Raw genomic sequence first — 12,011 nt, 5'->3', positions numbered from 1 at the left:
ATTATAGGAAGATCCGAGAGTAACAGGCCCACCTCGTGCCGGATGAGGTAGCGTATAGAATTTACCCATATTACGTGTCATAGCGTTACTTGTATGAGTCTTAGGGTAATCGGGTCCCACTTAGGCAAGTTATAGGGGTCTAGAAGGTCTTTTCATCATTTTGCACACTTTTTACTTCAATTCAATTGAACGAAAAGTTGAAAACTTTAGGTGCGGATTCCGGGGATTAGGTTTGTCCCCGAGACTCGTACCCGACTTCGTTTAGTTAAGACATGCCATAGAAAGAAGGGTGAAGCCTTACATACCTCTTTCCGCTCCTTTAGCTACTGCAAATTCACGTCACAATCTCGTCGAAATCTGCGAATTGGTCATTTTTACCAAAACTTTCATTAGTACACTTTGAGTTAGAATCTTAAGGAAACACTTGGCTACCGAAATTTTGGCAGCATTTCCTCTGTAATTATACCATCCTCGACATTCAACATATTCAAATTTGCATCAATCACAATCCGGGAATTCAAACCCGGCCAAACTATCGATATGAATTCAACGACTACACTAGCAACTTCCATATTCAAACAATTCACTACTTTTTTTTTCAAAAACCGTCCAACTTCAATAAAATCAATAACGAGCTCATGTATACGTTCCAACGACATCACACTAATCATATAGTCTTTCATGCATACAAAGAAACATTACATTCCATTCGTTTAACTTCTAAAGCAAGTCTCCACCATTTCAACTTTGCTAAGGTTCATAGATAATCATTAACACAAAGAATCCGCAACATAACGACAATCAAAGCACTACATAAAATTGACTCGTTCTCCTCCATATTATACCACAACCACACGACCACACCACTACACACAACACACAGCCACATGCATGCATACTACAATCTCTCCTAAAATTCATTCAACTTCCATTTTCCACATTTCATTCACAACCATAACAACCAACACTAGGCAAGATAATTAAAACACACTTTCTACACACATATATATACATGTACATACACGGCCATGCTTCATATTCCTCTCCTTCATGATTTTCATCAATTTTAACATACTACTACACATATAAACCATGCATAACTCATAAAACAAGATCAATACTCACCTTTCTTCTTCAACTTCTCACTTGCCTATCTTTTGGCAACTTGTAGGATTATGAGTTGTTCTTGCTCCAACAACAACTCCACCTTGTTAAGCACCTTTAGCTTGGTAGGAAATGATTTTTGGAAGAATTTTATCAATTTTCCTTGGGAAATTTTTCTATGGCCGAAACCCCCATGGTTTTTCTCCTTCTCTCTTTGCTCTTCTTTTTCTTGAAATTTCTAGAGGTTATGAGATAATTATGGACCTTCTCCTCTATTTAATTCAAAAAAAAAAAAATCCCACATGGGCTTGGACCCCTATCAATGGCCGTTTGGGCCTTTAATGTTTTGTCCACAAAGACTTTCAAGCCCACTTATATTTTTGGCTAATTCTTGCAATTTTTAAAAACAATTTTTCTGACTTCCAAATTTGCCCTTCGTCTTTCTCCATATTTCCACGAGTCATGTCATGAATTCCCCTTTATGCTCTTAACCAATATCGTTGTCTTTACTTCTAAATCTTTCATAAATAACTCATGTATCCAACAACATAAAATATTGCTTTGCTTGTCGTATTCCCGCGATTATCTTGAATTATCCAATTTCACAAAACGCGGGATATAACACAAATATTACAAAGTAGACTGATACTAGCCCCACCACTAGTCAAGGCTGGAAATTCCTAGTATCACGATGTTCGGGAATGGAGAGAAAGTGAGTACGAAAAAGGGGATGGCAATTGTAACATTTGAAAATTTTGAAGGAAAGAACGAGACCTCTTGAAGTATAACTATATGAGGGACCGTCCCGAAGTATTATAACACCCTATGAGGCCAGTTGAACATTCGAGGACGAATGTTCTAAAGGAGGGGAGGATGTTATATCCCGTATTTTTGAACGTCGGATTATTTGCTGGGGTGGGGCCCACACATTGATATTTTTTTGGAACATGTGACAAGTTATATGAATCACATATGTAAAGTTAAACACAACTCATGAAGGACCCTTGGGCCAAATCAAAGTGGAAGCCCTCCAAACGAATATTTTTAAGAAAACGTTTTTGGGTGACCTGACTTTGAGGGGCAAAAATGATATTATAAGTTTGGAATTTGGAAAATTACCATCAAATAGAAGTTGTAGATAATTGAATTAGCTTTCCAACCATAGGTCATGGGTTCCTAGGTGACGTCGGTACAAGGAGATATGGACGTTTTAAGGTCGAAAGGTCAGTGGGCTAGGCCCAACTCCGGCCCAACCGGGTTAGGCCCATTACCCACACCCTTTTAAATGAAACTCCAGGTCTTTCTCCTCATTATTCATACAAAGAAGACCAGAAAGTTCTGGAGAGAGAGAGAAAAGAGCATTGGAAAGAAGAAAAATCAATTTTGATCAAAATCCGAGCCCCGAATCCCGAAGCCCATGAAGACAAAAGTGTTGTATGTCGCGTTGTCTTCAATTTGAGGTAAAAATCAACCAAGGAGGAGGGTAATAACGTGGTGGCTGAATTCTTAAGGTATGGATAAGGCTCCTTTTCATTGCTAACAAGATTATTTAAAGTTTTAACGGATTAGAACGGGAAAAATAGCGATATAAATTTGTCTGTTGGTATTGTGAATTATGGAATGATATTTGAAGAAAATTTTGGATGAAAATAAATGTAGTTAACTTGTAGAATGTGGAGGATGTTGCTATTGATGTTGTTAGTATTAATTTCGACTTTATTACGGAAATAAAAATTATGAAATAGCTATATGTGAATTGTTATGTTGGTTGGTTAATTTAGAAGGATGCTAGTCCATATTAGCATGAAAGATTGGTTGTTAAGTTGTTATGGGAAGTTTTGTGATTTTATGGTAAATTTATGTAATTATAAAAAATGAAATTGTTAAGGCACAAATTATGATTATTGTTAATGAAATTGGAGGATGAAAATGTGTTATGGATATTTATGTCGAAAATTAGAGGTTTCGGATGAATTATGGTTTTGGTGGAAAGTTTGTATATTTTGTATATCTTGTGAATATATTGTAGAAATGATATGAAATGTTTCCGAATTATATTGTAGTGATCTTGATTAGTAATGAATATGAGCATGTTGGTATTGATTTGAAAATGCGAAGTCGGAATGAAAGCTATTGCATTATGTTGGAAAGAAGTCTAATTGTGACATATTGTGATTTGTAGTGATTGTTGTTGTTGTTGGTGTTGTTGTTGGGTTGTTGTTGAATTATTTTGGCCGAGTTGAATTCTCGGGGTGTCGTATTTATATGGGAGGTGCTGCCGAAATTTCGGTAGACAAGTACTAATTCAAGATTGGATGCCAAAAGTCTTATAGTAACATTTGGTAGATGTGACCATTTGTAGGTTTCGGACGAAACGGGATTTGAGGTTTGGCGAGCGTAAATGGCAAGAAAGGTATGTAAAGCACCACCTTTCCTTCTCTTGGCTTGTCCTAGATGTATTAGGTTTGAATTTGGACCTCGGGGACTACTCTACTCTTCGGAACCTGCGTCTAAACTTGTCCTTGTTCCATTCAATGGAATTGAACTAATTCTGTTGCAAATGGTTAGAAAGGTTGTCTAAATACCTAGAACTTGTGTAAATAAAATCCGATTACCTTAAAACCCTCATAAGCGACTCCATAAAGTTTATTACACATAATTTGTGCCCGCCACCTCGGTTGACCCGAGGCGGGCCCACTATTTCCGAATCCACTTCTATTGTGCTATTGAATTGTTTCCGAACGATATCTAAAGCAAACGCTTGGCTGCTCTTCTAATTCCTAAACGACAACTGTTTGAAATATTCCATTAAGTCCTATGAAATGTTTTGATATGTACCACGAATCCGGAAGTTCTGTTCTGACATAATCCACCGTGACATCCGAAAGGTATGCACTACGATTATTGTCTGACGTCTTTTTAATGATCTGTTGTTTGGGTTCGTCGATTGAGTTTGTGTAAATGTTTTTATACTTTACCCTGCATTTGGTTTCTTACTACTCTGCTCGTGGATGGCTCAATGCTTATTTCGCTGAGCCTGAGCCAGGATTTGTTATCAAGCGTATTCCACTGCATTGTTCGCCGTGCCTCGATGTGAGGGGGCAGGTATGACATGTACATGGGTCCGGAGTATGATGTGCCATGTACATCTGTGTTCTGATGTTGGTGATATGATATGATATGATATGATATGTCCATCTGATATGTTATGATATGTTACAGAGCTATTCCCTACTCTGAAGTATGATGTGTTGTGGCGCCAGTGATGGGGTGGTGCCAAGTTCTGTTCACCGAGTCCCGTATTGGGGCCGGATTTGATATATGTTTCTGCATACACTATTTATGTTTTGTAAGTATGAATTTTGACATTCTGGACTTTGCACTCATTTTCTGTAGTTTCTGTTCCGGTTATGATTTTGTTTACAGTACTTCATGCTTTACATACTCAGTACATATTCCATACTGACCCCCTTTCTTCGGGGGCTGCGTTTTCATGCCGCGCAGGTACAGATACCCACTTCATAGATCCGCCCGCTTAGGATATCTGCTCTGCTGTTTTGGAGTGCTCCTTTGTCCGGAGCCATATTTTGGTATAGACTTTTCTATCACATATGTATATGTTTATTCAGGGGTATGACGGGGCCCTGTCCCGTCTTATGTTTCTGTTAGTATTGTTTGTAGAGGTCTGTAGACACATACGTGGGTTGTGTATATATGTTCTGAGAATATGTATTTTGTGACGGCCTTATCGGCTTTCGTGCGCTACATCTTCTTATGTATGATAGCTTGCGACTCCGTTTGGCTTTTATATATGCGTATCTAATTTATATGTTGGTTTGGAGTTATTGGGTACGTAAGGTGTCCTGCTCGGACACGAGTCGCGGCCTAAGGGGTTGGGTCGTGACAGAAGTGGTATCAGAGCGGTTTGGTTCTCGGAATGTCTACAGACCGTGTCTAGTAGAGTCTTGTTTATCGGTGTGTTGTGCACCACACCTATAAACAGGAGGCTACAGGGCATTCAGGATGTTACCCTTGTTTCTTGTCTTAGATCGTGCGATAGAGCTGTGTTATCAGGATGATTCCTCCCTAACGAATTGTTACATTTGTAGCCATGCCTCCGAAAAAGGCGACGGTGGCCCAGAAGGCCAAGTCAGTGGCAGCGGGGGAGACTAGCCAAGCCCAGAGGACTACCAGGGCCCGTGCATATATTATTCCTGAGATTTTGCCCCAGGCAGAGGGCTCCTCTACACCGCCACACCCAGAGGGGATTGCAGCAGCTGCGGATCGGGGGACGGCTTCATCGCCAGCTTCCGAGATTCCAGTACCTGAGCCTCCAGCTCCACAGCCAGGAGCTGAGGATCGGGCTATGAGAGATGCGGTCCAGTTGTTGACCAGACTGGTAGCAGGGCAGGTTCAGAGGCACGGATTGGGAGGTGACCATGCAGATAGGCGTGACAGTTCGAGAGCTCGTGAGTTCCTGACCTGTAGCCCACCAGAGTTCTTCGGGACAAAGCCCGAGGAGGATCCAGAGGAGTTTATCAGAAAGATGCGGCGTACGTTACACTTGATTAAGGCTTCTGCGACCGAGTCAGTTGAGTTGGCTTCGTACCGGTTATACGATGTAGCAGCTAACTGGTATGAGTCCTGGGAGTTGTCCAGGGGTGACGGCGCTCCCCCAGCAGTATGGGACAAGTTTACTGAGGCCTTTCTTGGCCATTTTCTGCCTCCGGAGCTACGGCGGGCTAGGGCCGACAGATTTTTGCTATTGAGACAGAATGGTAGGAGTGTCCGGGAGTATAGCCTGGAGTTTGACTCATTGGCTAGGTATGCACCTGCTGTGGTAGCTACTATGACTGATAGGATGCACCGGTATATAATGGGGCTGGATGATTATTTGATCGATAGTTGTTTAGTGATGGCCGCTCAGTCCGGGATGGATATTACCCGTATACAGGCGCACGCCCAGGGCATGAAGGACCGACATAAAGGGCGTCAGCCTGATAGGAGTCAGGATGAGGGCCGGCCCAAGAGGGCCAGATCGACTGGGTATTCTGGAGAGTTTCGGAGTATGCAGCCTCAGCAGCAGCAGCAGTTCAGCAGACATCCTTCCCATTCGGCACCGAGTACACCTCTACAGTTTTCAGGCAGGAGGTTTGATAGCCTAGGGCATTCAAGGATAGGCCAGAGCTCCAGGATTTCGGGCTCACGGGCGGACAGAGGTTCTGGCCAGTCGAGGCCACCTATGCCTCAATGTTCTTATTGCGGGAGGCACCACCCTGGAGAGTGCTATCGTGCTACAGGTGCCTGCTTTGCGTGCGGCCGTCAAGGCCACGCTGTGAGAGAGTGTCCGTATAGGGGCGGCCCGGGTGGTATGGCTCAGCCTACGAGGTCAGCTGTTGGTTCATCATCTTCATCTGTGGCTATGCGCCCCACGGGGCAAGGTACACCGACACCAGCAGGCCGCGGTAGAGGCCATGGCGGAGCTCCCAGTTCCAGCGGCCCTTCGCATCGCATCTTTGCCTTGACTAGTCGATAGGACCCGGAGGCGCCACCAGACGCGAATGCAGGTATATTATCGGTCTTTTCTAGAAATATATATACATTGACAGGTTTAGGCTCTATTTTGTGGTATATTTTCCCTCCTAGTTACTGATAGAATCTGGATAAGATTCGAAGCAATAGGATCCTGAGAGGTAACTATTTCTATGGATAAAAAGGTGAATGTTGAGGATTTAAAGGACTAATTCGGTAATTCCTTAAGTTAGAGAAATAAAAGACCCTCTTTAGAGTGGAGTGGGACCCGCTACGATAATTATCCGAAAATTGTTAAGACCCCGGCTTGCCCTAGACTGTGTGAGAAAAGTTGTGTGGGGAAGTCGATGCAATTATGTCAATGTTAACGTGCCGAAATGCACTAAAGTTTCGAGGTTAAGCGTGCTAGGGCTAGAGAAATTCTGGGATGGGTGACCCCTGGGAAGTATACTAAAATTTTCATAAGTGTGAGCATAAAAGACAGATTGGAATTTGGGGTAACCTAAAAGAAATTAGAATATGTGAAGTGATTAGAAACCCTCGAGAAGTCGGGTAGATTAAGGCAAGATAAGCTGGTAAGGAAGAAGATAGCGCAATGCAGCTTGGGAATGAGAGTATGTTTAAATAAGCGTTTGGGAAATGTTTTGTAAGCGAAATGGTAGGAAAGGTATAAATGTGCATATGACACCCCATTCATGACTGTACAGACCGGCAGGTGGACCTCAGCAGCCAGTGTCGCGAGGTATGAAAGATATTAACTGAACAGAATTTGAGAAACAAAGCGAAAGACATGGTACAAATATTACAAAGTAGACTGATACTAGCCCCACCACTAGTCAAGGCTGGAAAGTCCTAGTATCACGATGTTCGGGAATGGAGAGAAAGTGAGTACGAAAAAGGGGATGGCAATTGTAACATTTGAGAATTTTGAAGGAAAGAAAGAGACCTCTTGAAGTATAACTATATGAGGGACCGTCCCGAAGTATTATAACACCTTATGACGCCAGTTGAACATTCGGGGAAGAATGTTCTAAAGGGGGGGAGGATGTTATATCCCGTATTTTTGAACGTCGGATTATTTGCTGGGGTGGGGCCCACACATCGATATTTTTTTGGAACATGTGAAAAGTTATACGAATCACATATGTAAAGATAAACACAACTCATGAAGGACCCTTGGGCCAAATCAAAGTGGAAGCCCTCCAAACGAATATTTTTAAGAAAACGTTTTTGGGTGACCTGACTTTGAGGGGCAAAACCGGTATTATAAGTTTGGAATTTGGAAAATTACCAATAAATCGAAGTTGTAGATAATTGAATTAGCTTTCCAACCATAGGTCATTGGTTCCCAGGTGACGTCAGTACAAGGAGATATGGACGTTTTAAGGTCGAAAGGTCAGTGGGCTAGGCCCAACTCGGGCCCAACCGGGTTAGGCCCATTACCCACACCCTTTTAAATGAAATTCCAGGTCTTTCTCCTCATTATTCATACAAAGAAGACCAGAACGTTCTGGAGAGAGAGAGAAAAGAGCATTGGAAAGAAGAAAAATCAATTTTGATCAAAATCCGAGCCTCGAATCCCGAAGCCCATGAAGACAAAAGTGTTGTATGTCGCGTTGTCTTCAATTTGAGGTAAAAATCAACCAAGGAGGAGGGTGATAACGTGGTGGCTGAATTCTTAAGGTTTGGATAAGGCTCCTTTTCATTGCTAACAAGATTATTTAAAGTTTTAACGAATTAGAACGGGAAAAATAGCGATATAAATTCGTCTGTTGGTATTGTGAATTATGGAATGCGATTTGAAGAGAATTTTGGATGAAAATAAATGTAGTTAACTGGTAGAATGTGGAGGATGTTGCTATTGATGTTGTTAGTGTCACGACCCAACCCCGTAGGCCGTGACTAGTGCCCGATTTGGGCACCCAAACCCATATTTCAAATGTATTCAAATATATAGCAGAAGCCGACAAGGCTATATTCCAATTTTAGAGAATTTCTAGAAAATTTAGGCAGAGTTTCCTTTGTTTTACAGACTATCCAAAATAGCCTTGTACACAGCAAACACCATCAAAGGCCACACAGAGCTAACAAAGCAACGTATAAACATATGCGGACCGGCCGCCTCGGCGTATGGGATCGCCCAAACAACATATACACATAACCATATAGAAAGACCATAACCCACAGACATGTCTACAGGCCTCTAACAGACATAACAGAATCATATGACGGGACAGGGCCCCGCCGTACCCCAAATGACCATATGTACAGAAGATGAAAACAACAGAAGATATATACCAAAATATAAGCTCCGGATCAACAGGAGCACTCCCAAGTAGCGGAACAGGCGTCCTAAGCCGGTGGCGTATCAAAAGGAGCGTCTGTACCTGCGGGCATGTAACGCAGCCCCCCGAAGAACAGGGGGTCAGTACGGAAAATGTACCGAGTATGTAAAGCGGAAATGCAACAAATAAAATCATAATCAAGAACAGAAGTAGAGAATGATAACTGTCAGGATCACAGTCAGAGTCGGAGGTACAAAGATATAGATAGCAGAATCATACTCGGAGTCATAGATCCAGAATAAGACAGACGGAGCTATAGTCAGAGTCCGAAGTACAAAAGGTGAATACCTTATCCGAGACATCAGAAAAGTAATGTCAAAGCATAGATGATGCATGCCAAGTCGTATAACATCATATAAACACATATAACGTGTCCCGGCCCTCTGATAAGGGACTCGGTGGATGAAATCATGTATAACAAAATCATATATCATATATGTAAATAGCGTGTCCCGACCCTGTGTTAAGGGACTCGGTGGTGAAATCATGCATGTCAGAATCATGTACTGTGTATACATAATATGTCCCGGCCCTCTACTGCGGGTCTCGGTGGATAATCATCATGTGCCATCCTGGCCGCCATCCCCGTATCATCATCTCATAAACATATACAAATAACGTGTCCCGGCCCGCAAGTACGAGGGACTCGGTGGGAAATGCAGAGAAATGCGCACGAGATCATGTCCTGGCCCGTGCTCAGTGAAAAGACATACTGTGACTTGCACGAACAGAGTAATACAGAAACATATGCATATAAGTCCAGACTTAATAGACAAACGAAATGATAAGTCTTAGGATGTACCTTTCGTAACCTGCGACGGATTATATCAAATCAGACTCCCGAGATTGTTCGTACATAATAAATATACCATAGGGTTTGACTGAATAGTCAGAATGGTCGTTCCTTAACAAATGGGACTGTTTAAATGACAAATCATTTCAAAGGAGTCGGATATTAGTCATAGTGTGTATGGACGCCCTTTTTGGGGATGGCACGATTCATTATATCAAATCATGTTTCTAAGGTCATAGCACATATCAAAATGTAATATAGATTCATCACATTTACTATCTGACAGACGGAACAATAATCAAAAGATTCTTTTAAGCATTATATATAGAAATAAGACAAATAAAGCAATAGTAGGAGGTCTCGGAATCTGCGGGCCCACCTCGGGTCAATCGAGGTGGTAAACTCAAATTATGAATCATAGACCTTGTAGAGTCATTCATGAGAGTTTTAGGGCATTCCGGTTCCATTTATGAAAGTTGCATACTTATAGGTCAGTTTGGAGGCAATTTAGGAAAATTGATTCAATCTCACTAAAGGATTTGGAGCCAATTTCAATCTCGTAATCCGAGGAGCAGGGTCGTTTCCAAGGCTCGCGTTCGAGCCTACTACGTTTAGAACATGCCAAAGAATAAAGAGCAAAGCTTTACATACCTTGGTTGCGCCTTACGCTTGCCCAATCTCAATTCCCGTTTCGTCCAAAAACTGCAAATGGTCACATTTACCAATTACTATTCATGAGACTTAAAAATTCTATTCTTAACCAATACTTGCCTATAAAAATTTGGGCAGCATCTCCCCTATACATATAGCCTCCCCGAGATTCAACTCGGCTCAAAACAACCAACAACAACCCAACAACAACATCAACAACATCAACAATCACAATATAGACTAATTAGTCCTCCTTCCGACATAGTGCAATAACTCTCATTTCCAACTTCGCATTTCCAACTCAATCTCAATATTTTCACATTCATTAAGATCATTACTGTTATGTCCCGTGTTTTCGTATAAGTGGAAATCGAGAAATAATTAAGATTTGTGCTTTATGAGGAAATATTGTGATATTAGTGAATATGGCTATGTTGGTTATGAAATCATTGATGGTAGGACATTGGGGAAGGCCGAGGGTAAATTTGGAATTTCAGAAATTAGTTTCGGGAATTACAAAACGGGACGTTTTATGAATTGGGCCAAGAAAATATAAAACAAAATGAGGCCCAAAGATTGTTCGGAGGATAGGCGCAGTCGCCTACGAGTTAGACTTGCCGTCCGACTTGGAGGCCGTACACCCGGTATTTTATGTGTCTATGTTGCGGAAGTGCATTGGTGACCCTTCCAGGATATTTCCAGTGGATGACCTTCAGGTAACGAAGCAGTTATCTTATGACGAGCAGCCTGTATCTATTCTGGATCGTCAGGTAAGGAGATTGCGCACTAAGGAGGTGCCTTCTGTCAAAGTTCTGTGGCGCAACAGTAACCGAGAAGAGATGACTTGGGAGGCGGAGGATGAGATGAAGAAGAAATACCCCCATTTATTCCCAACGCCTCTTGTAATCTAGACTTTTGAAATTGTTGTATTAATGAACGGATGAACCATGTGTGTTATTTATAAAAATGGTTTTCCCGTTATGTTTGTGAGCCTTCATAAGATTTACTTGACATTCGGGGATGAATGTTCTTAAGGGGGGGGGGGGGGGAGAATGTTATGTCCCGTGTTTTCGTATAAGTGGAAATCGAGAAATAATTAAGATTTGTGCTTTATTAGGAAATATTGTGATTTTAGTGAATACGGCTATGTTGGTTATGAAATCATTGATGCTAGGACATTGGGGAAGGCCGAGGGTAAATTTGGAATTTCGGAAATTAGTTTCGGGAATTACAAAACGGGACGTTTTATGAATTGGGCCAAGAAAATATAAAACAAAATGAGGCCCAAAGTTTGATGGGGTGGCCGGCCATAGCCAAGGCCCAAGCTCTATCTTAATGATCATGTGCTATGCACATGACCAATAATTGGATATATATCCTTATGCTCCTTTTGAATTTTCAAGAAAACCAAGATAAACACAAAGAAAAATTGAAGAACACCCAAGAAGGGGTTCTCGGCCGAATAGGAGAAAAGGAAAAAAAAAATCCCAAGCCTTTGATTCTAATCCAAAAATCATAGTTTCTACATAGTTGTGAAGTACTCAAGACCCTCTTCAACGGGGTACAATTTGTTTGGCACAAGAACC

Source organism: Lycium barbarum, chromosome 3 (genome assembly GCF_019175385.1).
Source record: "Lycium barbarum isolate Lr01 chromosome 3, ASM1917538v2, whole genome shotgun sequence".
NCBI classification, from domain to species: domain Eukaryota; kingdom Viridiplantae; phylum Streptophyta; class Magnoliopsida; order Solanales; family Solanaceae; genus Lycium; species Lycium barbarum.
Note: the sequence above shows the minus strand (reverse complement) of the source record.